The 22,003-nt window shown below is 41.2% G+C and overlaps 1 protein-coding gene across 4 annotated transcripts in view; it reads right to left on the minus strand.

The window, feature by feature from the left end:
- Window positions 1-19,346, minus strand: part of DLGAP1 (DLG associated protein 1) — an 889,418-nt gene extending 870,072 nt beyond the window's left edge. For 2 of the 4 annotated variants that reach the window (XM_059140356.1, XM_059140355.1), the window contains exon 1: window positions 18,828-19,345. The gene's annotated coding sequence lies outside the window, so the exon portion shown is untranslated. Of the gene's footprint in view, window positions 1-18,827 lie in introns of all 4 variants that reach the window. The other 2 variants (XM_059140358.1, XM_059140357.1) reach the window with 2 other exon arrangements.
- Between the last annotated feature and the right edge of the window lie 2,657 nt (window positions 19,347-22,003).

Genomic DNA, 22,003 nt, shown 5'->3' on the forward strand with positions numbered 1-22,003 from the left:
CTCAATTTCAGTTACAGAATTTTTAAAAAAGATTTTACTTATTTATTTGACAGAGAGAGAAAGATTACAAGTAGGCAGAGAGACAGGCAGAGAGAAAGGGGGAAGCAGGCTCCCTTCTGAACAGAGAGCCTGATGTGGTGCTGGATCCTAGGTCCCTGAGATCATGACCTGAGCCAAAGGCAGAGCTTAACCCACTGAACCATCCAGGTGCCCCTCAATTACAGAATTTCTAATAAAGTGTTTTGATTCATGTATATTCCATACGTGTATATACGAATTAATTTTAAGAACATGTAATATAAATAGAATTTGAATTTCAATGTAGGACACTTGTAGATTGAAAAATAGCCCAGCCTTTGGCCATTTATTTTCTCCTTCAACAACTCCGTGATTACTATTAGTACATTACTTTTACTAGTACCTGTCTAGGGGGCACCTGGGTCGTGTCTGCCTTCAGCTCAGGTCATGATCCCAGGGTCCTGGGATCAAGCCCACCATCGGGCTCCCTGCTCAGTGGGAAGCCTGCTTCTCCCTCTCCCCCCTCACCCCTGCTTATGTTCCCTCTCTCACTCTGTCAAATAGATAAAATCTTAAACAAACAAACAAAAATCTAGTACCTGTCTAGAATTCTACTAAGTTTATGTTCTGTCAATTAGACATTCAAATTCATTTAGGGTCAAGAATGTAATTTCTGAACAAAAGCATTAGAAATAATCTATATAGAAACATGGGAAGAAAGATTTAAGATATTTCCTTTACAAAATGCATTTGTTATCTGTAACACTATCACAACTGCAAGGACTTCATAAAAGGCACTCAGTTTTATCTACACTTTTCTTCATTTCAGTTTTTTTTTTTTAATTCACCTGAGCTAAATGCCCTGTATCAACATTTATCTATCTGAGGCAGAGATACTTACACAGTCAACATGACTTTTTCTTAAAAAATTAAAGCTAAAAAAAACAAAAACTAAAAAACTATAGGAACATTCTGCTGCTTTGCAGGTCACTTGAATCACCTTATAGTTAAAGTTATAATAATATTGATTTAGCAATGTGTCTTTAAGCAGTTGGAAGTTTTTTAATTCCATCATGCTGGATTGCAGAGAATCCTAAGAAAGAAGCAAGAGGCTCTTTCTCTCAGGGATATCGTAGATGATCTAACAGATTTGTTTCCCCTTGCCACCAAAGTCCTAATCTGAACCTTGCAAAAGATGTGTCAGGTTTGTTAATTGTGTTCTCTAAACTGTGTTCCTTATGGAAGACCTCATCTGTGTCTGTGCTTCTTTGTCTTTGAGGAATGTTCTCATCTATCTTTTCAAGTAGATTACTCAATGGGAAGCAGACAGCTCAAGTTTCTCTTGCAGCCAACAGACCCTTTCCTGGAAAGAAGGGACTGATTTTCCTCAGAACAAGCAGATGGTCACACCCCTAGAAGGTCCCAGTGAGATTCACCTCTGTCACACAAAATTTCTCTGACGAGTAGGAAGAAACAGGTAGAGAGCAAATATCAAGCCAAACACAACCTGTTTATGCACTTGGTTCTTGATGCCATTAAAATGCCTGCATCTTGAAAGAATCCACTGAAGCAGATACTAGCAAAAATCAAGGTAAAACTGAGAGAAGAAAAAAGGATCTACGGAGATTCTTCATCACAACAGACATTATAGGGCAAAGTATTTCTGCCTTCAAACTACAGGGCAATGATTCCAACAGAAGCAATTCTATTTCTATTGTGTTCTCCATATCTGAGCTCTATGGAAGCAGGAGGAAGAAATTAAAGAAAAATAAGCAGTGTCACTTCAAGAAGTTTCCAAATAACTACCTCTTGCGTCAGCAAGACCTTGAAGTCAAACCATTAAAAAAAAAAAAAAAAAAAAAAAAAAAAAGGAAGGTATAACTTGCAGGCAATTGGAGACATATTTGTGAGATTTAGGAGTTTCATAGGATTATGGCATTTTTTTTTTTTAGATTTTATTTATTTGACAAAGAGAGGGAGAGATCGCAAGTAGGCAGAGAGGCAGGCAGACAGAGAGGAGGAAGCAGGCTCCCCCCAGAGCAGAGAGCCTGATGTAGGTCTTGATCCCAGGACTCTGGGTTCATGACCTGAGCCGAAGGCAGAGGCTTTAACCCACTGAGCCACCCAGGTGTCCCGGATTGTGGCATATTTGATTTCCACTTCACTCTACATTTCTTGGATGCCAACCAAGTGCCAGGAACTGGGTTAGGCACCAGGGGAGTATAGAACTTAGTGCTAACAAAAAACCAAACAAAAACAAAACAAAAAAGAACTTAGTGCTAACAGACCTCAGCTCAATTATCAGCTCTACCCACAGTAGTTCTGTGGCCTAAGAAGATATTCTAGGGGTACCTGGGTGGTTCAGTTGTCTGCCTTTGGCTCAGGTCATGATCCCATGGTCTGGGATCGAGCCCCCCATCGGGCTCTCTGCTCTGAGGGAAGCCTGTTTCTCCCTCTCCCACTCCCCTGTTTGTGTTCCCGCTCTCGCTTTGTCTCTCTCTGTCAAATAAATAAATAAAATCTTTAAAAAATAAAAAAGAAGATATTCTATAAAGCATATCACTTTCCACATAATGCTGGCAGAATGCACTCAGTGTGTTAGTACATAGCAAGCATTCAGTAAAATATAGAATCACTATTATTATTATTAGCACTCTTATTGCAGGAAGCTAAGTTTGTAAGAAACATGCTTTAAGTTATAATTCATAGTCTAGTGGGAGATTAAAAAACACAACTATACTGCAATACGGGAGATACTGTATCTGTGGCATATACACACAACTGTTAAAATAGAAAGGATAAAAGAATGACTCAACGGTGAAGGTGATCATACATCTCTCTTAGAGACTTGTCAAATCCTAGAACTAGAACATTTCAAGTGAAGGTCTGAATTAAAAAAACAAACAAAAACCTCATTTCCTTCTATACCAGAAATCTATTGAAGAACAGTACTTCAATGATCTCTTTCAACTGATTCAATCTTTTTTATAGCTGTTAATTCTTCTAACATTGTAAATGAAGTATTTATTATGCTTATTGTTTATTGTCTGTTTCCTCCTCCTCAATTGCAAATTCCTCAGTGTCACGCCTCTTTCGTCTGTGCTGTGCAGGACCAAATTCAAAGCACCTAGAAGAGTGCCTAGCATACACTAATTATTCAAAAAATTGTTGTCGACTAAATGAGTGAATAAATTAATTGGTAATTCCCATCATCCAACAGTGGCCATATTCAGGATCTGAAATGCATAAGGGAAAAAGTCTGGCAAAAATGACCTACATACAGGGGCACTTAGGTGGCTCAGTGGGGAGCCTACTTCCTCCTATTTCTCTGCCTGCCTCTCTGCCCACTTGTGATCTCTGTCAAAAAAATAAATAAAATCTTTTTTAAAAAATGACCTACGTACAAAGAAATACAGTTCTACTTATTACTCCTAACCTACTGACATCTAACTTATAAATAACATACATGTCCTGATCTATTCTAGAGTTTTCTTCCTTTATTCAAATTTAAGTAAATAGTTTATATAAATGTAGACCATTAAGAATTATTAGTGTGAATGAGTAAGAACTTTTGGTTCTCTTATGCCCTCACTGCATTCCCATCCTGGCTCAATGGAAACCATAGCACTGCGAATATTGCCTGAGCTTCATCCAGCCTCTAACCACTAGCAGAAGCAGGGAGTTCCTAATTCTGGGGTAGAAGGAGGAATGTATGGCCCTAGTCAAAATACAGAATTCCTTGTGGCTGGCTCAGTGGGCAGAACATTACTTAAAAATAAAAATCTTTTAAAAAATTTAGAATTACTTTTTTAATAGATACAGAGTCCTGAATTTTAGATAGATGTGGTATTCATTAGAGTAATACTGTTTGTAGAAAATGGGCCAAAAATACTAAAAAAAAATTAAAAATTTAAAAAAATACCTTAGAAATTTACATTTAGAAGCCAGCCACCGTCAGACAGCACAACTTTTGTGAGGTAATCCTGTTTGGTGTCCAAAAATATTCATCTTATCAGCACATCTTTGGAACACACCTTATCTGTAAATTAGTATTGCCAACATTTAAATTACATTTAAAGTGACTTTATCATCTCTCTATGGAGCATACCAAACCATTTCATGTGTGCCAACATTTCTACCCAAAAGGAATTCCTGAAAGAATAAAGACCTGAGAGAAAGTATTTTGTATGATGTTCTGTGAGGTTTTAAACCTAAATCACAAAGACAAGAAATATTGTGTTATGTATTGGAGTAAAAAATTATAAAACCCCAATCATCTAGATCTAACTGCCTAGAAACATGTCCTTTAACAATGGAACTTTCCCACCTAATCGATGAGAAAATTTCTAATCCTGATTTGTACGATTTTCATCTGCTGAGCCCTTTCTTCTTTTTCTTTTTCAAAGATTTTATTTATTTATTTGACAGAGAGAGAGATCACAAGTAGGCAGAGCAGTAGGCAGAGAGAGAGGGGAAGCAGGCTCCCTGCTAAGCAGAGAGCCTGATTCGGGGCTCGATCCCAGGATCCTGAGATCATGACCTGCGCCGAAGGCAGAGGCTTAACCCACTGAGCCACCCAGACACCCTTGATGAGCCTTTTCTAGGAGAAACTATGCCAGGGAGGCAGACAATACACCCCACAGAGCAGGGAAGGTGGATGCAACCAGAAGACACGTGTGCCCTACCCTTCAATGTACAATGACCTTAGGGCTCCCCAGGACCTTTAGGAGGTGCTTGTCTTTAAGGAGCCAGTGCAACTTCCTCTTTCTGGTTAGCCTTCAGATTTTTTTTTTTCCTTGTCCTAGTAATATGCCTAAGCAAATCATATATTCTGACCAGAGTAGATTAAAATTCACATTTTGAATGTAGCTTTAAAGGCACTGAATTGTTTCACAACTGAATTGTTTCACAGTCTCCTTCCTTGGGAAGAAAGGGATGACTGATTTATCAGACGAGGCTGGGCTATAAGGGGTGAGGCTTCTTTCCCTACAGATGCAGCACTGGGAGCATGCAGGCAATAGTGAAAGTTGTATCCTGCAAGACCCCAAGACCAGTGTGTGCTCAATAAATACTAGTTATTACTGAACTTGTTCAGCAAATTGCTGTCACCAGTGTCAGAAAATACAGGAACATGAAATAAGATGTAGAAATTTTCTATAGGAGAAGAAATATTTCATGAGTAGACAAGTATTTTTTAAATTCTTGATGCTATTTTGATGTAAAAGAAATGACTGGCAGAGTAGTTCTTACAGATAAAATATATTGTTTTGTTTGTTTGTTTTTTAGGATTTTATTTATTGGGGCACCTGGGTGGCTCAGTCGGTTAAGCAGCTGCCTTCAGCTCAGGTCATGATCCCAGGGTCCTGGGATTGAGCCCCACTCGGGTTCCCTGCTCAGTGGAGAGTCTGCTTCTCCCTCTCCCTCTGTCTGCCACTCTGCCTACTTATGCTCTCTCTTTGTCAAATAAATTTTTTTTTTAAATATTTTATTTATTTAGTTGACAGACAAGAGATTACAAGCGGGCAGAGAGGCAGGCAGAGAGAGGGGAGGAAGCAGGCTCCCCGCTGAGCAGAGAGCCCAATGCGGGGCTCGATCCCGGAACTCTGAGATCATGACCTGAGCCGAAGGCAGCGGCTTAACCCACTGAGCCACCCAGGCACCCCTGTCAAATAAATTTTTAAAAATCTTTTTTTAAAAAAGATTTTATTTATTTATTTGAGAGAAAGAGAGATATCATCAGAGAGAGCAGGAGTGGGGCGGAGCAGGGAGAGGGAGAACCAGGCTCCTCGCTGAGCAGGAAGTCGGTGTGGGGCTCAATCCCATGACCCAGGGATCATGACCCGAGCCAAAGGCAGATTCTTAACCAACTGAGCCACCCAGGTACCCCTGGATAAAATATGGTGTTAATAACAGCATTTAATAGTTGACCACCATTGAATTACTTCACATAGGTTGGCTCATTTAATCCTTTCAAAAACTGTTATGAAAATATCATTATCCTCATTTCTCAGGTGAGAAAAGCAGGCTCAGAAAAATTAAGTAACTTGACAAAGTCATCTATCTAGTTAGATGACTCAAGAGAGTAGAATCAAGATGGACATTGGCGGATGCTCATAGAAGCAATGGCAACAGTAGCCAAACTGTGGAAAGAACCAAGATGCCCTTCAATGGACGAACGGATAAAGAAGATATGGTCCTTATATACAATGGAGTATTATGCCGCCATCAGAAAGGACGAATACCCAACTTTTGTATGAACATGGATGGGACTGGAGGAGATTATGCTGTGTGAAATAAGTCAAGCAAAGAGAGTCAAGTATCATATGGTTTCACTTACTTGTGGAGCATAAGGAATAACACAGAGGACATTGCGAGATGGATAGAAGAAGCTGGGGGAAATCAGAGGGGGAGACAAACCATGAGAGACTGTGGACTCTGAGAAACAAACTGAGGGGTTTGGAGGGGTGGAGGTGGAGGATTGGGTGAGCCTGGTGGTGGGTATTATGGAGGGCACATATTGCATGGAGCACTGGGTGTGGTGCATAAACAAAGAATGCTGGAACACTAAAAAGAAATAAAATAAAATAAAATAGAAAAAAAACTGGAGTTGGGGAAACATCCTTATCTGTAACACAGAAATAGCTGTTAGCACCATGAATGTACTGATCACCTGCCAGCAGTTAACTCCCTAGTCAACACCTCAAATTTTGTCATTTTCTAAAACTTGGTTTTAATATTTTCCAAGTTGCTGATGAGACATGTCCAATATTGTCTCAAAAGTTAATATGAACAAAATAGAGTTCAATTTATTTATTAGGAATTAGCTCCCTATCCCAAATTCTTGTGTGTTCCAACACTGTCACTAATCCCAATGTCCCATTCCAAATCCCCACTCAGCCAATGTCATCTCCAGTAACTAATTACCAATCATCAGGAAAGCAACTGTGACCCTTTGAAAACCCACTCTTCTGGCTCTTGTGCTTAGTCCTTGGAGAAAGAGAGCAGTACCTAAGCCAATGAATCCCTTAAAGGAGCTTAAAATCTAGGAGTAGTCACATAAAAGGTTTAAAATGTAAACCACAGAGTAAATGAACCAGAAAAATGCAACTAGAATTCAGAAAAGAGTTTACCCTGGCCTAGAGTATTCATAAGATACTTCCTATGAGATGAGATTTGATCAGCCTCCCAGGATAGAGAAGGCTTTGAAATAGTCATTTTAAAAGAAATTCTTGCTTGTTGTAAAGCATTCAAACTATCTAGAAGGACATGAAAAGGACTTACATAAGTCAAAACCAAGAAAACCAAATACTCTGATTTTAAAATGGGCAGAAGGCATGAATAGACATTTCTCCAAAGACATGCAGATGGCCAACAGACACCTGAAAATATGCTCAACATCACTGACCATCAGAGAAAGGCAAATCAAAACCACAGTGAGATATCACCTTGAAAGGGCCAGAATGGCTAATATCAAGAAGACAACAACACTTGACAAGAATGTGGAGAAAAAGGAGCCCCTGTGCACTGTTGGGGGGGAACACAAACTGGTGCAGCCACTGTGGAAGACAGTACGGAGGTTCCTTAAAAACTTAAAAATAGGGGGCACCTGGGTGGCACAGTCGTTATGCTTCTGCTATCAGCTCAGATCATGATCCTGGGGTCCTGGGATCAAGCACCGTATAAGGCTCCCTACTTAGCAGGAAGCCTGCTCCTCCCTTCTCCACTCCCCCCGTGTGTGTTCCCTCTCTATGTCTCCCTCTGTTAAATAAATAAATAAATAAAATCTTAAAAAAAAAAAAAAAAACTTAAAAATAGAATTACCTTATGATCCAGCAATCACACTTCTAGGTATTACCCAAAGAATACAAAAACACTAATTTAAAAGATATATGCAGCCCTATGTTTATTGCAGTACTATTTACAATGACTAAGAAATGGAAGCAGCCAAGTGGCCATCCATAGATGAATGGATAAGGAAGCAGTGTATATACACAGTGAAATATTAGTCAGCCATAAAAAAGGATGAGATCTTGCGGTTTGCAACAACATGGATGGATTCAGAGGGTATAAAGCTAAGTGAAATAAGTCAGCCAGAGAAAGACAAATACCATATGGTTTCACCCATACATAGAATTTAAGAAACAAAACAAAGAAAAAAAGACTCCAAAAAAAATACAGAACACAAACTGGAGGTTGCCAGAAGGGAGGCACGCAGAGGGATAGGTGAAATAGGTGACGAGGATTGAGTGCACTTACTGTGATGAACAACGAGTATGTATAGAATTGTGGAATCACTATATTTTGTGAATTAATAAATTTATATTTATTAAATATTATTAATATTTAATCATATTTTATTATATTATGTATATTATATTATATATTCATATTATAATATATTTACATTATTAATGAATCATAATAATTATTAATTATATAAAATATTAATAGCATATTAAATGTTATATTAAAATTAATATAACACTGTATGCTAATTATATTGGAATTCAAAATAAAGTAATCTTTTCACCCAGGGACATCATAAAAATTAAAAGACAAGCCACCAGTTGGGAAAAGATCATTGAAATGCATATTACAGAAAAAACTCTGGTATTCAGAATATATAAGTAACTCCTACAAATCAATAACTTTGGAGTGCCTGGGTGGCTCAGTTGTTAGGCATCTGCCTTCAGCTCAGGTCATGATCCCAGGGTTCTGGGATCAAGGCCCACATTGGGCTCCCAGCTCCGCGGGAAGCCTGCTTCTCCCTTGCCCACTCTCCCTGCTTATGTTCCCCTCTTGCTGTGTCTTTCTCTGTCAAGTAAGTAAGTAAAATCTTTTATAAAAAATTTTTTTTTAAATCAATAACTTTTTTTAAAACTATGGGAGAGTGGACAACACATATGAATAAGCATTCCAAAGAGACCTGAACGTTAATTAAGAGAGGAAAAGAATAATCAACGTTACTAGCAGTCAGTCAGGGAACAACACATTTATTTTTATTTTATTTTATTTTAAAGATTTTATTTATTTATTTGACGAGAGAGATCACAGTAGACAGAGAGGAAGGCAGAGAGAGGGAGGGAAGCAGGCTCCCTGCTGAGCAGAGAGCCCGATGCAGGACTCGATCCCAGGACCCCGAGATCATGACCTGAGCTGAAGGCAGCGGCTTAACCCACTGAGCCACCCAGGTGCCCCGGAACAACACATTTAAACTAAAAAAGCTATCATGTTGTATTCATAAGACTGGCAAAAAATAAAATGTATCACCAAGTATTGGCAAAGATATGGGAAAAAAAGTGGGGCTCCTCTAGATTGCTGGTGGGAGTATAAAGAGGTAGTCTGCTTTTTTGGTAATTTGGTATTATCTGCTACATGTAAAGGTACAAATCCCGCTCTCCTGTAATTCCACTCGTAAAGAGGAAATATGCATATAAATGTTCATAGCAGCCTTGTTGGAAAATACCCTGACTGTCCACCAACAGATGACTGGTACATTAATCACGATATATTATGCAATGGAATACCATATTGCAGAAGAAATGACTAGAAAGGATCTACATATATCAACAGAATACTAATCAATTAAAGTAAGGTGAAAAAGACTACAGAGCATGTTACTATTTAAATAGTTTAAAAAGAGCAAAATTAGACTATCTTGCTTAAGCACACATAAATACATAGCAAAGCACAATGAAATGCATGGGAATATAAACAGAGAATTTAGTACAGGCACTCTACTTTATTGAATTTTTTTAACAAACAATGTCTGGGGCAACCTTGCATTAAGCAAGACTACCGGCAGCATTTTTCCAACAGCATTTGTTCACTTCATGTCTCTCTATCACATTTTGGTAATTCTCGCCATATTTCAAACTCTTCATTATTATTAGTAGTATATCTGTAATGGTGACCTGTGATCAGTGATCTCTGCTGTTACTCTGCAATTGTTTTGGGGTGCCAGGACCATACACATAAAAGATGGCAAACTTAATCTGTAAATGTTACATGCATTTTGACTGCTCGGCTGACCAGCCATTCCCTGTCTTTCTCTCTCTCTCCTCCAGCCCCCCTATTCCCTGAGACAAGAAGAAAATATTGAAATGAGGAAAGTTAATAACCTAACAATGACCTCTAAGCCTTCCAGTGAAAGGAAGAGTCCATCAATGTGGCCAATTTCATCAGCTACCTTCCTCTTATTTTTTTTTAAAGATTTTATTTATTTATTGGACAAAGATCACAAATAGACAGAGGCAGGCAGAGAGAGAGGAGGAAGCAGGCTCCCTGCTGAGCAGAGAGCCCGATGCAGGGCTCTATCCCAGGATCATGACCTGAGCCAAAGGCAGAGGCTTTAACCCACTGAGCCACCCAGGCACCCCATCAACTACCTTCTTTTAAGAAACTGCCACAGGGCACTTGGGTGGCTCAGTCAGTTAAGTGTCTGTGGTCAGCTCAGGTCAGGATTCTGGAAATGAGTCCTGCATTGGGTTCCTTGCTCAGCGGGGAGTCTGCGTCTCCTTCTACCCCTTCCCCGTGCTCATGATCTCTGACATACTCGCTCTCTCTCTCAAATAAATAAATGAAATATTTTTAAACTGTGTAAAATGAACATAAATATATAAGAAAAAAAAAAGAAATTGACACAGCTACCCAACCTTCAGCAACCACCGCCTTGATTGATTACTCAGCGGCCACAAGGAGGCAAGAACCTCCCTCAGCAAAAAGATGACAACTTGCTGGAAGCTCAGAAAATGGCTAGTATATTGTAGCAATAAAGTATTTTTTCATTAAGGCTTATACACATACATTTATTTTAGAAATAATTCTATTACACTCTTAATAGAATACAGTATAGTGTAAACATAACTTAAATGCACTGGGAAATCAAAACATTCCTTCAACTCACTTTATTGCAATGAACTTGGACTATCTCTGAAGTCTGCCTCTAGAGAGGGTACCATGAGGGGAGATATGCTTGGAAAAAGAGTACTATGGGAGTATTAACAGTACGTGTAATGACTTATTTCATAATCTGAAGAGTGGATACACAGGCATGTGTTTTAATATTTAATGTTTTGGTGTTACTGAAATAGTTTACAATAATTTTTAATTAATAATAAAGAGTTAAAAAATAGTTTGCGACACAGGTCTAAGTAAAAGAGAAAGGAAGGGGTCAAATATTACTTGAAAATTTTTCCAAAATATTTCTTGTCTTCTTTTCCCCCAATTTTTACTTCCTTAGACCTGGTTCTCATCACTTATGCCTCAATTAATGAAAAGCCCCTAATGCTTCTCTCTGTTCCAGTCTGGTAGATCCACTTCCATCAGCCGAAGAGACCACTTCTCTGTATCACTGTCTATTCAAAATCCTTCAACTTTCCTATCAACGCTAAAACATTCTCCACCCTTCTCAATCAAATTCATGTCCAGGTCTAAGGAAAATGCACTAGAGGAACCAGAGCTGATGACTATCTCCTTGAACCAGGAATATGCCAAACCGATTTGATTTGTGTTTCCATGTCTTTGTAAATGTTCTGCCTTATCGCTTCTTCCATTTAACTCCTACCCATCCGGGAAGACCAGTCTAAAACCTTCTTCCTCTCTCGGGAAGGTTCCACAATGATCCTATTTTTTGTGGAGCTCTGCCACTCCATAAAAGCCCGGAGTAAGTATTACAGGTCCCAATACTTGAGCCCTTACATTTATTCTGTAACATGTTCTTACTAATTATTTTCTACATTTTAATCTTATCCTTTGGATTAGATTTTAAGCCACCCAAGGATCTGAACAATGTTTGCATTTCTGTATTCTCCACACTAATGAGTACACAGGAGATAACAATTTTATTTGCCTGTTTGCTCATCTTTGGGGGTGACATCATGCCAATATCTACATCAATCATCTACGTCCCTTAGGATTCTTACCATCAAAGCAAGATATTTTAAATTACCAATAAAAGAAAAGCAAATCTAGATAAATTATTACACATCAGAATTTATAATAACATGAGCAATGTCCACATTGAGTCTTACTTTCCCTCACTGAAGGCTGAATAGTGGATCCAGCAACTAAAGCAGGGTGCCAAGTGGCAGGTTAAGCTCACGTCACTGCACCATTCAAGTATCTCAGAAGCACAGAGCGGGATAGAATATATACATGCCTGTCCAGAAACTAATACAAAAAAAAAAAAAAAAAATCACGGAACTTCTTAGAAGGCTGTGATTCCATATAATGTTAAATGGCAGATTCCAACATGGCTTATGAGTGAGAGCCATCCCACGTAGGTTCTAAGTACTTATAACAGAAATCAGCCTCAAGCAACCAAGTCAGTTGTATCAACTTCTTTCCATCCCTGGTGAGTTGTCTCTTATCCTTGTGAGCTGATTCAATCTTTCACTGTCCTTTGAACATCTGTATCCCTCCCATACGTGAGTCCTATGCTAGCCATTATCTCTGAGCTTAGGGTGTCACAGAAGTAGGCACATAAACAGAAAATAAAATACAAAACTAAGAAATAAATATCTATCAGATTCCATGGAACCGTAGGCAGGAGTGCTCAATCCTTCGGGCTGGAGAGTAAGAAAGGAGCCTGTGCGGGAGAAGAGGGTGGGATTATGGACATTGGGGAGGGTATGTGCTTTCGTGAGTGCTGTGAAGTGTGTAAACCTGGTGATTCACAGACCTGTACCCCTGGGGATAAAAATATATGTTTATAAAAAATTAAAAAATAAAAAAATAAAAAAAAGAAAGGAGCCAGTGCTAAACCTGGGGAGGGGGACACTCCATGCACCATAAACTGGCAGGTGGACTGATTAAGTTATTCATATGCTTCTTTTGAGTAAAAAAGAGGAGGAAGAGGAAGGGACAGGAAACTTTTCTGTTTGTTTTTATTCCATTTTTAAAATTCTTATTTCGGAAACTTCCTCTGGTTTTCCAGTGGATTGCAGTTTCCCTAGTTGGTAAATGTAGCAAAACCTATCCCCTCACACGTTGGCCACCCTGAGATCAGCCCTGTGTCTCCCAAGTATTATTGGAGTAGAGAATACAGAATTTAAGATTGCAAGGAGCAGGGGCACCTGGGTGGCTCAGTGGGTTAAAGCCTCTGCCTTTGGCTCAGGTCATGATCCCAGGGTCCTGGGATTGAGTCCCGCATCGGGCTCTCTACTCAGCAGGGAACCTGCTTCCTCCTCTCTCTCTGCCTGCCTCTCTGCCTACCTGTAGTCTCTATCTGTCAAATAAATAAATAAAATCTTAAAAAAAAAAAAAAAAATTTCAAGGAGCAGGGGAGATGGGCTATAAAAGCCACAGCATACTACCCTCAGAGTTAAGGTCCTTACACCGTTTGAATACAGATTTGCGTTCACTCATTTGTTTATTAACTCATTCACTTAACCAACGTTTACGGGACCCCTTACTAAGTGCCTGGGGCCGTACTCAGCATTGCTGATATCTGGTCAACAGGCTATATTTAGTTCTTGATCTCATGGAATACGCAGTTCAGTGGGGAAGACAGCTGATAGGATAATCACAAAAGTCAAAAAAGCATCGTTATTTACTGTGAAAGGCCCATGAAAAAAAGTATAAAGCACTAAAACTGCATTCAACTGGCAAGCCTCACTGATTAAATTACTTTTCAGCTGAGATCTAGGGAAGAGGAAATAAAGTAAGAAACAGTGTTGCAGGGAAAGCCAGGTAAGACATCTTATCCTGCTTCACAGAAGCTGTAGAATCAGGTGAGTATCCTCTAAATTGCCTAGGCAAGATTCACACAACTACCGAATGTGTCTACTGCTTCAAGATCCTGTCCCCACTCCCACCCCTCCCACCCGACTCACCCTGAGGCTCTAATGGGGGGGGGGGGGGAAGGCATCCTTGTTTGAAACAATGAAATTGTTCCTTAGCCTTCTGGGTTAATGCCAGGTTAATGCCTGGGAAAGGAGCTTCCAAGGGAGTGACTCTACCTTGCCTTTTTACTAGAGTAGTAGGATGAATCATATCACAGAATGGTTGTTTGCAAAGTCTGAGACAAGATCAAAATGCCATTTGTCTCTGAAACTGCAGCATGTGTTTTGTAAAGAAATCTCAGTGATATCTAGCAGGGAAAGTTCTAGTCCAGAAATAGACCACACTCTGAGTTTCCACTGAAACTGAAACCAAGAGAGGGTCTCCAGAGAAAGAGTATGATCTTGAGGTCAGAGTATCCTATCATATACTAATGAATGTTCTCCAGTAGTAGAATTAAAAGGGAAGTTACTCTAGCAGAAGTTTTCAAATTAGCCAAAACCATGTCACACACGGAGTAAAGCGGCAGGGCTGGAAACATGCCCAGAGAGAGAGAGAGACCTCCCCACAGGCCGCCTGAAGGAGCCAATTCAATGCCTCTGAGCCCTCCCCAAGCAGCCAGGGACACAGGAGCTGGGGCGACAACCTGCCCTACCACAAACCTGCCTCTCCTAATTGCTTAGCCAGGGTTTCACCAAGCCCCTACTCTCTTGAACACTAAGAAAATCTGGCTGGATTGGAGAGTTAACACACTGCCCAACCACAGTCTTCGTGGCTTGCTTTTGTGTTGCTGCTTACAAATCTCACAAAATGTTGAGAGATCTAGGAATTATCAATGACAACAGGTGAGCAAACGATGATAAGTAAATATAAAAACAAACAGTTGAGTTTTGGGCAAATTCCAGGAGGAAAGTGGGTTTGCATCTTCACGGCAGATCCCAAAGCACTGATATCTCATTCACAACAACCCCAAGTAGGGCATTCATATCCCAGTTTTACTGGTTCTCAGCTACCCAAGAAAAGATTCAGGAATCTGGGCCAAAGATCTACAGCTGTATGTCCAGAGGGCTTCCTGTGTATGAGTTGGTCTTCTGAAGTGGGATCCACTTACCTTGCAATCCTAAACTCCTACAGGAGGTAGAAAACAATACACACCAACCTTCAAGCCGATAAATAGAATAACACTAGCTTCTCACCTGTACACCACTTGTCTAGTCCCTGACATTTATTAGAATGAAGAAGGTAAAAATGGTGGGTCAACACATTGCACACGCAATACCAACTTCTGGGGGTGGTGTGTGTAGCAAATATGCATAAATGGTTTAATGCTTTATGTATTAATGGGATATTTGTTATTATTTTGCATAAACAAAATATGTGTTAAAAGAAAACCAACTGGTACGCGGTATCTCATACAATGAATTATCAGTGGATGTTTAATAAATTAAAGTACATGCCTTAAGACTAGTTCTAAATCCTGCTCTGTGGTAGAAGAAGGAACAGCAGCTCTAGCAATTTCTGATACACCACACATCCACAGAAAGTCACCTTTATTAGGCAGTAACAGGAATCAGGCTACAAATTCACCATGATTTTAAAAGGGTGTATAGGGAGGAGAAAGTAATTTGGGGGCCAGTGAAAAGATTCTTCTCTTTGAAAATGGAGAATTATAAGCCCTTAGCATCTTCTGGAAGTAAAAGACAGCATAAGACACAGGTGCTTTTGAAGTTCCAGGCATCTCAGCAGCACAAACATTTTTGGAATGCTAGAAAAAGGGCCTTCTTGTGATTGTATTTCTTTAAAATGAAAATCTGTTAAGAAAACAACATCCCACAGAGGTAAGGCAAAGATTGTAAATGTGAGAGGTAAGGGGTGGAGCAAAGTGTTGAGATTTTTGAGAAGTCCTTGGAGTCTTTCTGCTTTAATGGTGCTGCTCCTCTACCAGCTAGAAATAATTACCAAAGAAAAAGAGAAAAGAAACAAAAGAATTTACAACTACATTGTATCCTGAAATTAAGCAAAGAGAGGCAAGTGCGGTTTCTATAGAGATGCAATCTTCATAAAAATTCTCCAGTTCAGTGCTTCCTGAAAGGAACAGAAAACTTCTGCAGGGAGCACAATGGATCTGATAAAGGGCGGAGCAACTTCTGGGAAGGATGAAGAAGACACCAGAAGAGGAACTGGACTCCATCATATAAACTTCACTATAAAAACATACAGTTAGATAGCATTTTACTACTCTTTCCCAATTCAAAATACTATTTGAAATCAAAATCAGAATGCTGAATTTTTTTTGTTTCTAGAAGTTTCTATACAAATATGGTACTTGCCACAATTAAGTTGTAGCTGAAACTACTACTATGCTACATATCTCTAAATGAGGAGTTAGTAAAAATTCAGTTCCCTTCCAGTTTTAATTTTAGATTTAAAAAATAATAATGAATCTAGGTGGCTATATGGAACAAAGACACAGACATCTAAAAGAGTTAAATCAAAGTGTGTGCAATTTATATTTTCAAGTTGAATTCAATAGGAGACTTAAGCTTAGAAAGATTTAGAAAGTAGACCACCTCATTTTAGGCTATTTCTCTATATGGGCTCCATAATATTTTAAGAAGATCTTGCTTTCAATTATTACTGATACGTTTCATCAAGGTTTTAGTCCTGGCAGAAAAAAAATTATGGTGAAGGAGAAATTAAAGATACTAACCCATGAGAATTCCCCACAGGGAAAACTCACGCACACATTCTCTCTCAAAAGCACAAGTGCTCCAGTGTTATTTGAAGAGTCTTGTCAGAAAATTCCTTCACAACTTTTTAAGGAATCTCTTAATCAGTTGAGTTTCCAATATTGCATATAATATTTGAGATAATTTATTTGGCAAACTAATCTCTGAATAGGAACCTTGATAGAAACAGAGAAACAGAGATAGGTCAGGCTTTTTAAAATATCCTATATTTGCAAATGTGCTCAAGTCTTTTTTCATTCAAGCAACATTTTCTCTTAAGTGAGTGTTGTTTTTCTGGTTTTGGGTGTGTGTTTTTTTTTTTTTTTTCAAAAGCAGTTATGGAATTTTAGATCTGAAACTTGTAATATTTCAAAGCAATGACTTCCCCTGCTGCAACTTTAACCTGAAGTGATAAATCCAAATGACATTAATAACATAGCTACTGACATAAGATTTCTGAATTTTTGACTTCCTATTTATGCCAGAATATAGATTTTTCTGAACCGAGTAATTTTTATGACCTGAATGGACATTTAAATTTCACATATTTTGCATAAATACATATTCAGTGTTTTTGTGCCTTTGAATTTTCTTTGTAAAAATTTAAGCAAAAAAACACTTTATCCTTTTCTCATTACAGAAATTGGGATACTTATAACATTTCTTGCCTCCATGTCATTTCCGTCGAAGTTGGAAGAACGACTATTGCTATATATGCAAAATTACATTGGCCAATAGAAAGTTGCTTCCTGAAATTGAAATTCTGCTATAAATAACAGTCAAAAGGCAGTTAGCTTCTTCCTGGTAAAAATAATTTGCAAGATGTTTCTGAGTTCGGTCCTAAAATCGGTTTCCTAGTTCTAAACATTCTTCATCGTGGTGTCTGACTACAACTCAGACTGATCCATCACCACTTTACAGAGCCATTCATGAAGACTATAAAAGATAAAGATGTTTTTAATTGTTACTTTTATTATATATCGTTCATTCTTGTAATTCCATAACTTTACAGGTTATGACAAGGGAGACCGGAAGCATCGATCTCTCACGAACTCAAGCCAGGCTCCCTGTGTCAGGAATGTAAATATAGTCTTGCCTGAGTCCATAAAAGAAATAACATCTACCCACCCGCGTCCCTGTCCCTGTCCCGGCCCTCCGGCCACTTCAAACCCCTCCCCTCCGCACGACCCCCGGTTTTCAAATAGAAAATTCCGCAGCGCCACTGGCCGAGAGGAAGGCGAGCCCGGGAGCCGCGGGCGGGAGCCGCACTCGGGCACAGGCACTCAGTGTCTCCCGCGAGGGTCGCCCCTTCCCACGGCCTCCCGGGGGCCACCGGGTGAAGCCGGGACAACTCGCCTTCCTCGAAGAGCTCAGCAGCCGGAGTCCTGAATGCAGGGTCTTCATCTCCACGCGGCCCTCCGAAGGTCCCTCCCGCAGCTGCAGCCGCCCCTCAATGAAAGTGCAATTTGTTATCTCTCCCAGCCCCGAGGAGAAGTCCCCGTTTGGTCACGGCTCCAGACCCGCTCATTCAATTCACTGAATACCGCGCCTCAAGGTTGGCCACGCGATTCGCCAGGAATTGGCCCCCGCCGCGGGCGGGGGGCGACTCTACAGTGACCTCCCCCTTGAATCCCGTCTTCTGTGTGTGTCTCTCTTTCTGTATCTCGATCTCCCCCTGCGTGCTTCTGTCTCTCTTTGTGTCTCTCTTTCTCTGGCTTTCTCTCTTACGCGCGCGCGCACACACACACACACACACACACACACGGGAGAAGGCTCTCTCCACAACCAAAATGTCACCTAAAAAGCAAGTGCAACAACTTGCTTTGCAAACGACCCAGGTGCCTGTCGAGAACTCCCCTGCAGAGAGCAGTCCCCTCCTCCCCTACAAGGTGTAACGGGGGTTGGGGGCAGGGGAGATGTGAATTTGGCCGGTGGAGATGATGGGAACTAGTGTTCTTCTCCCCTCCCCCTTCCAGGACCCTGTCGCAATTAGAAATCTGTCCCCTCCCAGGGCCCCAATGGGGAGCTGCCAGGACCGCAAGCCCCGAGAGGGGCGCGCTGGCCCCCGTGTGCCCGGGGTCCCCAGGGGATCTGGGAGTGCGCCGCAGGCGGCGGATGGCGAAGGAGAAGCTGCCGGGGAACCCAGCCCATCGTCCCTCCGCGGGCGAGAGGAGCGGCGACCGAGCGACGGGCAAGAGACACCCAGCGCTCCGGGATCGCGGTGGTGGTGGCGGCCCGGGCTTCGATTGCCGCCGCCGAGAGCGCACGCCCCAGCCCCGCAGCGCAGCCCGGCGTTACCTTGCCGCTGCCCGCAGTCCGGCCCTGGATCCCTGCGTCCGTCCGTCGGTCCCGCGAGCCTCGGGGGGAGGACGAAAAGGGGTGTCCCCGCGGCCGGGACAGGGTCTCAACAAGGTGATGGGAAGGACTCGAGAGAGGAGCCGAGGCGGCCGCGGCCGCTCCCGCCGATGATGCTGCCGACTCTCCGAGACTGGAGGTGTCGGAAAGGCCGTGTCCTCGGGATTGCGGCGCCCGGAGCGCAGCGCTCGCCTCTGGCGCGGAGGCTGAGCGCCGGGACGCGGCGAGCTGGGGCGGCTAGGCTGGGCTGGTCACCCGCCCCTGGGTGCATGTTAATACGGTGGGGAGGAGGAGTCCCGCGCTTCCTCCGCCCAACCACCGGAGCCGGCGGGCGGGCGGCGGCCGCGGCCGGGAGCCAGCCTCTCCCACCCACCCCAGCTACTACCGCGCGGCCACTAGCCCTGGCCCCAGCCCAGGCACGTGCGCCGAGGCCGCGGGGAGGCGCCCGGCGTCTCCCGGAGCTTGCTCTAGGCCTGCGGGTTCTGCCCGTTCAGGCTTCCGGTGGCAAGTGCACTCACACACACTCAACCTGGACCGAGGGGAAAGCCCCGAATCCCTGGGATGGGCTCGAAAGGCGGCCACCCATTAGTGGGCGTGCCCCATCCGTTCCCTGGTGCAGTGTCTCCGGAGAAATGAAGCTTGCCTTTTATCTTGCCAGCCGTTGTCCTAACCTTGTCTTTTTAAGAGAGGGAATCAGAACTCATCTAACAGTTATGATCACAGGAGATCAAGTTGGCGGCCAGAGGGTTTGCTCCTCTCTTCTCCATCCTCGGGGTCCCTACTAGAATTGTTGAAGTAATTGCCAGGGAAGACACGGGATAGTGGAAAGAGGCTAGACTCAGAGAACCGACGTGCAAAGCCCATGCCATTACTTTCAAACATTTATTCCTCGGAACCTCAGTTTCCCCATCTGTACAAAGATGGCTCTTGGGTGGTTGTGTGGATTAAATTGCACAATATTAATTCCATTGGTTTCTCTTGGCACTGACGTAACGGTAATCAGAAAAAGGAATCCCTTTTTTCCTCCCATCTGGCCTCTGACCTCAGTAAACTCCCCACTAACCGCACCCCCCCCATGTATCTTTGGAAGCCAGGGGGTTCACACAGGCGGACCCCACCTCTAACGTGCTCTGAAAATAGGAAGAATCCACGTGGCTTCAAAGTAAGAATAGAGATAGTGTGAATAGGTGAATTGAGATGTGGATCAAAGAGAAAAAAGTCAATTATTTATTGAGCTCCTGATCTACCCAGTTAACTACTAATGTTCTGGATAATAGTTAAGATAATCTAGTTAAAATAATCGTAGTTAATCACCGTCTTCCTGTTTTTCTCTACTAAAAAAAAAAAAAAAGAAAAGAAAAAGAAAAAAAAGGTGTCTTCATGGAGAATATCCTTTGTTCTACAGCTCCCAGAGAGAACATTATGTCAAAGACTATATAATCTTCTTTATGTAATTTTACCCATAAAGTTATAGCATAAGATTTAGCATCTGCTTTGTGTGATATCTAATTATAAATATTAATAGAATATCCTTTTTAAAGAAACACTTCTAAAAATGCAGAGAAGTGAAAAACGGTTTCCATAAAAAATATGACTCAGATAAATATTCGCTTTTCCGCAATTTCACTTGAGTGATTTTCCATTAAAGAAAAAAATCTTTAAACCACAAAACAGCCAAAGAAATGGAGGTAAATCCTCAGCATTGTAGTACCATGATCACCAATGTTTTAACAAAACTTTAAAAGATACTCCCCAGCCATTCAAGAATGGTTATATAGAGGCGCTTAACACTTCAACTAAGATTCCATGAAAAGGCAAAGTAAAAAAAATAGCTTTCCTAATCTGGAAAAAGCAGCTATGTTGCCTTTCCAGATCTGTAAAGATGTTTAATCCATAGAATTTTAATGAGGTCACATAAATAAGAATTCCTTAAATCAGACTATGTGACATTAGCGAGTAAAATTACTTGAAGCGGAAAATCAATTTTCTTACAAAATTCTTATGGTAGATTGAACCCAGCAATGATAATATCTATGAACCACTACAATTACTAGGATTTTCTAACCATAAGCGACAGAACCAAATTTGGCTAACTTAGGAGAAAGTAATTCATTGGAAAGATACTAGAAGTTTCCAGAATGGAGGGGAGGGCTGGAAAGCAGTCTGAGAATCAGGCAGGATTTAAGGCAATACAGGAGGTCTAGGAGGTCTGAAAGACAGAAGCCATCTGGTTTGGTGCTACAAGGGCAACATGAGTAAATGCCAACTGTTTTTTCTGACCTCACGTTACTTGATCAAGATTCAAGTCACAGGGTAGAACAATTGACAGGCCAAACTTCAGTCAGGCAGTAACTCCCTGGCTGTACCAGGAGATGGAGAGAAAACATTTGATTCTTTGACTTCCAGAATGGAAGGCAGGTACCTGGATTTATCACCCTTCTATAAGGACACATAACCGGCAAGTGCAATTTCAGGGAGCTATAAAGAAAGAGAATTTTATGCTGAGATCCACCCCCTCCCCCAAAAAAAGGGAAGGGAGGAAGGGAGGGAGGGAGGAAAGGAAGAAAAATGTCTGTTATATTGAAAGGCTACAAAATTCATGTAATTTTTAGAATTACTTTGAAATAAACAGTGATACTGTGCAAATAAAACTGAGAGCAATTCTTTTATAGTTATTGTACATAAGTTTCTTTTAAATTAAGGAATGCTACTTAAATATATGTATGACTAGTTACTCTTTTTATATTTATAGTGCCTCTAAGTACTACTGTAGTCCAGGGCTAGCGACTGTGTTCATTTCTAGTCATAGGCAGTGTGGTAGCTAAATAGAAGCCCTGGAGAGATGCCCACATCCTAATCTCTGGAACCAGAAATTTTATCCTACATGACAATTTGCAGGTGTGATTATGTTAAGGATCTGGAGATGGAAAGGTCATCCTCTATTACCTTAAAGGGCCAGATGTAATCACAAGGGCCCTTACGAGAGGGAAACAAGAAAGTCAAAGACAGAAGAAAAAGATGGGATGCTGGAAGCAAAGGTGGTTGGGTTGACTGCCGCACTTAGATGGAGGAAGGACACCATGAGCAACGAAATACATAGTCTCTAGAAGCTAGAAAAG

This window comes from Mustela lutreola, chromosome 11 (assembly GCF_030435805.1).
Source record: "Mustela lutreola isolate mMusLut2 chromosome 11, mMusLut2.pri, whole genome shotgun sequence".
Classification (NCBI taxonomy): domain Eukaryota; kingdom Metazoa; phylum Chordata; class Mammalia; order Carnivora; family Mustelidae; genus Mustela; species Mustela lutreola.